Genomic DNA, 6,397 nt, shown 5'->3' on the forward strand with positions numbered 1-6,397 from the left:
TCGACGTCTTCCACGATTGGAGATGAAGATAGTTCCTGTATTGCATGCCAGATGGTACCACCAGGCATGCTTAAAGCTGCAAAATCAAAAGAAAAAGAATTAGATGGTTTCACCTCATAAGGCAAAACGTATTTCCGAGCATTGCTGTCGGAAATATACAGCAACCGTTTCCGGCTGCTTTTGACGGGAACCCGCCACATTGTCTGCTTCCCAGATATCCCAAGGCCGTACTTCTCCACTCTTGATGGCTGCAAAAAAAGTAAACGAAGTTAAATTTATACACATTAACAATAAACAATGCTCCTTACCTTTGGCTTGGTACAAACATTCAACCAGTTTTCAATGATCGACTTCTCCATAGCTTGTTTCGTAACAATGTATGTCGTAGCTTCGCCGTTTGCAATTGGTTTCTCAATGAGAATGTATGACTTTCTGTTTGCGTTTGCTTATATTGAAGAATCTATAATTACCCGATTTGTGCCGATCAGAAAACACGCCGCCCGATCTTGAGCCTCGTAGCCCCCGATCTCTCTGCCCGCCGCGCAGCCTTGAGCCTCGCTGATTCCGATCACTCGGCTCGCCGACTTATCAGATACCCCCCGCCTAATGGGGTCCAACGCAAAAATAATGTTGCGAAAACAACTGATAGTAAGATTCTTTGTAGTAATGAACTATAAAAACAAATGTTGCAAACACAATTTTATAATATGAACATGTAATAATTTTGTTTTCATACTAATCGGTCTGGTTGGAGTAAGTAATCGTTGGATTTAGCATAGCATCTCTGACTGAATTGATTCAACTTTGATTTCATTCGATAGTGGGATGGTATAAGGTTGTTTGTGCAAAAGAAAAGCTTGCGACTCGCTTTGTAGCAACATTTATCGGCGAAAGTACGTGACGCCCATACATATGGCTTGGCGGTTTAAAAAAGCGGCGGGCGACGGTCGGGTTTGAGTAAGTAATCGTTGGATTTAGCATAGCATCTCTGACTGAATTGATTCAACTTTGATTTCATTCGATAGTGGGATGGTATAAGGTCGTTTGTGCAAAAGAAAAGCTTGCGACTCGCTTTGTAGCAACATTTATCGGCGAAAGTATGCACCAGAGCACCCCTAAACCGTGTTTACAGTGGGGGTGTAGGGTTGAAGTGTATTCGGCTCGTACAGCGGCAGCTCAATGTGTTTTTAGACATGTTTAATATTTTTGGAAAGCTTGATTTTTGGGCTTTCGTATGGTTGTAAATTGAAACTTGGGCCATAACGATAAAAAAAGTTATTAGGGAAAAATCGATATTTTTTCATGTTTCAAAAATATAAATTCATTTTTCTGTACAAGCCCCAGCGAATTTTTCAAAAGTTTTGATATCGTTTGAAAGGGTTTAGCGGGTAGAATGTTATGCTTTAAAATTTAGCGAAGCGAATCTTGTTTTCGCGACTTATGTCATAATACGCAAATCATATTCATAACCGAATATGAATATGTTTTTTTTTAATATTTTTGGTATCGTTACAAACTTCAGCCTATGATCTGTATCGTGTATAAAAATAATGGCGCTACCTCGTAAGGTGGCCGAGTAACGCGCGTTCAAACTTTTGTTAACTGGCGATTTTTTTTTGTCAACTAACATCCCTCTGGTTGAAATTTTGGAGAGTTATTTTGGTGTAAGTTATATATATACTGTTAGTTATTGCTTGTAAAAAGGCTTGTAAGCTTTGTTACACAGCTCAGACGTTTGCTAACTGATGGCAGATGAATTTGACAGCACTTCTAAAAAAAAATTTTTGTTTGTTTCTTTATGTGTTCAACTGGTAGTGTATGTCAGCAAGTTGATGAAAAAAAAGGCATAACATCAATATATATTGATAATTGAATAGACAAGCCTTCTGCCAGTGCATACAAAGCTTTTCCATGAAATAACAGAGACAATGTATAAAAAAGACAAGGAAAAAATCAGCTGTATGAAATTGAAGCTACCCCATTTACTGGATGACGCCCACAGCCACGCCCACAACTGTTTGATTCTTGAACAAATTGCATGAATATATGAATTGCATATTTGCATGAATTCCATATATATATGATGCTTTGATACCAAATTATGCATCAGGGATGTTACAGAGGTGACTGTAACATCACCAAATCACCATCATTGAACTTTTTGTGGATATGTTTTGGATATACCCTTTGAAAACCATTGGTTATTGTTATGCAGAGGAAAGAATTACTCAATGTTGGTTTATGTATTTGGCCATGCTTTAGAGATTATCATATTAGTCAATAATGTTTTGTTTCAATTGTGTTCAACGTAAATACAAAGCAAAACAAATTGTTATCTCCATATTTGCATGTAAATATATAGTCATTGTGATGTCATAGGATGCTTAAAAACACACCATTAGAAAGGTGAGACCTTCCTCTACAATTCTTATGCAGATCATTACCAGGTACAACTTACAGATGAAAAGTTATTAGGCAAGGTATGCAATGATACCAAACATTTTTTGGCTAATTTTTCCATACATCTGGATTTGCATGTAAATATATAGTCATTGTGACGTCATACAGCGAAAAAAACACACCATCGGAAAGGTCAGACCTTCCTCCACAATTCTTACAAAGATCATTTCTAGTTACAACGTACAGATAATAAGTTATTAGACAAAGTATGCAGTGACATCACTAAAAATTTTCTGCTTATTTTTCCAAAAATTTGGTTTCAAACAACGACAATTTACGAAAAAAGTTCAAATACAAAGGTACAACTTTGTTATGTTTATGTGAAACTACAGCCCTTGCGCCTTCCGTTGGTAAAAACCTCAAGTCGTTACGCGCACTACAGCGTGAGATATGCGCGAAAGAAAAAAGGCGCTCTGCTGTCTGGCCAAAGCCGATGTATTGGCTTGGTGGGGCTTAAAGAGGTGCGGATATGCTTTTTTGTAACAGTTGCAGGACTTGCGCAGTGTTGGCAAAATATATGAATGGATTTCATTGTGATTATATTTCCTATTAGACAAACGCGTTTCATTTCTCGAAACATATTGGCATAAATTAGAGATAACAAGTATAACAGCTACTTATGTGTAGATAAGTCTTAACATTAAATATTTATCACGTAGGCTTACAAGCATTCATTATCAATTGAAATATGGGTTCCTTTTTTCTGGTTCAAGACCCAAGCAAACCTGAAAACAAAACCTTTTACAATGATGACAAGCTACCTCCTTTGCCTGTACCATCAGTGAGTCAAACAGTTGAAAAGTACTTGGATTCCTGCAGAGCCATTCTTCCAAAAGAGCAATACGAAAACACCAAACGCATCTGTGACAAGTTTGCAAAAAATGAGGCTCCTAGATTGCAACAGAAGCTGCTTGAGAGAGCACAATCACACAAAAACTGGTTGGAGGATTGGTGGCAGGAAAAAGTTTACATGGAAAGGCGCTCCCCATTGCCTTTGGTTAACTTTTCAGGCCCAGGCACATATGTTGAACACTACTGGCCATTCAAAGATGGAACACAAATTGAAAGGTGTGGAGCTGGTACTCATTTATTCATGCAAATGTGGAATCTAGTTCGAAAGGAGCTCATTGCCCCTCATAAGCTATCCAATGGGGCTCCTCTTACTATGCACCAGTTCAGGTATTTGTTTAATACATGCAGAGTACCGCACAATGGCAGAGATAAATTAGTTCACCTCTTTAAAACTGAGGCGGAAGGTGACTCACCAACACACATAATTGTTCTGCGGAAAGGCCACATCTTCAAAATTCCTGGCACAAGTCCAAAGACCGGGGAAATATGTAGTCCTTCAGAATTTGCAAAAATGTTTCAGTATATTTTTGACATCTGTGAAAACAGACCAGAAGGTCAGGGCGTCGCTGCACTTACTGGCATGGCAAGAGATGAATGGGCTGAAGTAAGATCCAGCTTGATCAAATTAGATGAAAAAAATCAGAAGATTTTGTTTGATATAGAGTCTTCTGTCAAGGTAGCAGCTCTTGATGATTGTTCCCCTGAAAGCTACACAGATTTGAGTTATGAGGCAATGGCTGGTGAAACCACTCATAGATGGTATGATAAATCATACTTCCAAGCAACCACAAAAAATGGTGCTTCCCTTTGCAATTGTGATCACTCGCCCTTTGATGCTATGGTGATGGTTGCCATGGTGGAGTTTATCACTTTTGTTGTTAAACAACACAAAGGTGATTTCCAGGTGAACGTGGCAGAAGCTGACTTCTTTAAACCCAAAGAGCTTATCTTTACACTCAACTCCCACATCAAACAATCAATCTCTGAAGCAAAAGAACAAATACTCAAAATCCGATCAAACCTTGACATGTGCCAGTTGATTTTTGACAAATTCGGAAAAAAGAACCTGAAGCAACACAAAATCCACCCGGATTTTATGGTGCAGTTGTGTCTTCAGCTGGCATACATGGCAATTCATGGAAAGCCAGGCCCGACATACGAAACCGCAATGACAAGGCAATTTTACCATGGAAGAACTGAAACATGCCGTACTTGCACACCCGAAGTGGTGGAATTTTGTAGGGCCATGCTGAGCAACCCTACGCCAGACTCACAAGAATACAGAGAGTTATACAAGCTTTTCCTTGCAGCTCACAATAAGTTTGCACCACTTATGGCTGATTGCATGCTTAACAAAGGCTGTGATCGGCACTTGCTTGGTTTACTGCTTATTTGTGTGGAAAATGGCTATGAAATTCCAGAAATATACACTGATGAGGCATTCAAAATGACTGGAGGAAATGGTAATTTTGTTCTTTCCACCAGCTGTGCTGGTTATTTGCATGCTCAAGGTGGTGTGGCTCCAATGACTGAAGATGGATATGGATTTTTTTATCGGATTAATGATGACAAAATATTTTGCACAATTTGTGCTTTTAATTCCTGCGAGCAAACAAATGCACTAAAACTGAGCAACTACTTTGAGTATTACTTTACTGCTGTGTTACAAATGGTTAATAACTCTATTACTGCAGCAAAAATTTAAAGCATATGCGGCGTTAAAGATAATCCAGTAAAAAAATTTATGTTTATAATTTGCTTTGATTTTATTTGTGAGTAGCATGTATATTTGCAATGTGTATTATAATTTACAGTTTGGTGTTATATTTCTTGAACGTTCAGCTAAACAATGCAATCGCTTTTTAACAAAAACCTGTACCTCTCTGTGAATGACGACATTTCATATATGCAATAAAAAAAGTTTCTTTAATTTTTTGGGAATGGAAATAGAAATTGAAGTGGAAGATAAAGTGTTTATCTCAAGTGCACTAAAAATAAAGTGTAATACATCATAATACTACATTTCCAACATAACATCACAAAATAAAAAAAAATTATCTGGCTCAGTGGTAGCACACAAAGGTTGAAAACCAATAAATGCGTCACATTCAACGCATTGAAAAAATTTGAATGCAATTTTGTCTTGATCACACCACACACTGTTCAGTGTTATTGCTCCTTCTTTATAGTTGAGCTCTCTAAATCCTGTAGCATTGGTACCACTGACATTAACAGAATATATTTTTTTGAATTTTGGAAAGTGTGTAAGAATATATTTGTAAGTGTTGGTGATTTTTTCCTCTTTGGCTAAAACTGTAGCCAGTTTTTCACAGCACACCTTACACTTCAGTTGCTTTGATGCTGTGGTTTTCTTCTCCTTTGGGGCATGATTTTTTCTTCTGGTCTTTGTTTGAAACATTTCACAAGAATCTGGGTTGTTTGATGGGTCATTACTTTCATGTTGCTTGTCTTGGGCAGCAGCATGTGGCTTGAAGCTGGTGACCTCCGGGACCAGTTCCAACAGATCCAACCCATACTTGTGAGTCTGGTATAACATGTGGTGCCTCCAAGCGGATGGGAAACTTGAGTCCAAGTTCAGAAGAAAACGATGACATTGGGGAAAGGGTACCAGAAGTAAGCACCACAGTTCTAGTGCGTTCCAAAAAGCTAAATGAGACTGCAGGGTTTAAGCACCAAAAATGAAGTTTAACACTGTAATGTTTCGATGGGCGCTTGTTGATGGATACCCAACCATCTCTTGACCTGCGCGGTGGAGGAATCCCAAACTCACTGCTACGAACAAGGGTAATCCTGTAATCAGGTGCATATTTTTGTGATACCACAAACAGGTTTGCAAGCACCTGAAACAAGCCACCTAACAAAGCTTTGCTCGCAGAGTGCATCACAGGTGGATTTTCCTCCTCACTTTCACTGGTATCTGTGGCATCTTGAAAGCTTTTACTCAATAATGGCAAGGTGTCAGCGGTGATACCCCATTCCTCAAAATGTTCAAGAAATTCAGAGCCTTGAAACCACTGGTTCCCCCATCAAACAGCATCCGAGACGCGCACCTTTTGTGCATCGA

General features: G+C 38.6%; 1 pseudogene; it reads left to right on the plus strand.

Moving 5' to 3' along the window:
* The first annotated feature begins 3,134 nt into the window (after positions 1–3,134).
* On the plus strand, positions 3,135–5,222 carry LOC145911317 (peroxisomal carnitine O-octanoyltransferase pseudogene; annotated as a pseudogene).
* Positions 5,223–6,397: the final 1,175 nt, after the last annotated feature.

Source organism: Ascidia mentula, chromosome 8 (assembly GCF_947561715.1).
Source record: "Ascidia mentula chromosome 8, kaAscMent1.1, whole genome shotgun sequence".
NCBI lineage: Eukaryota > Metazoa > Chordata > Ascidiacea > Phlebobranchia > Ascidiidae > Ascidia > Ascidia mentula.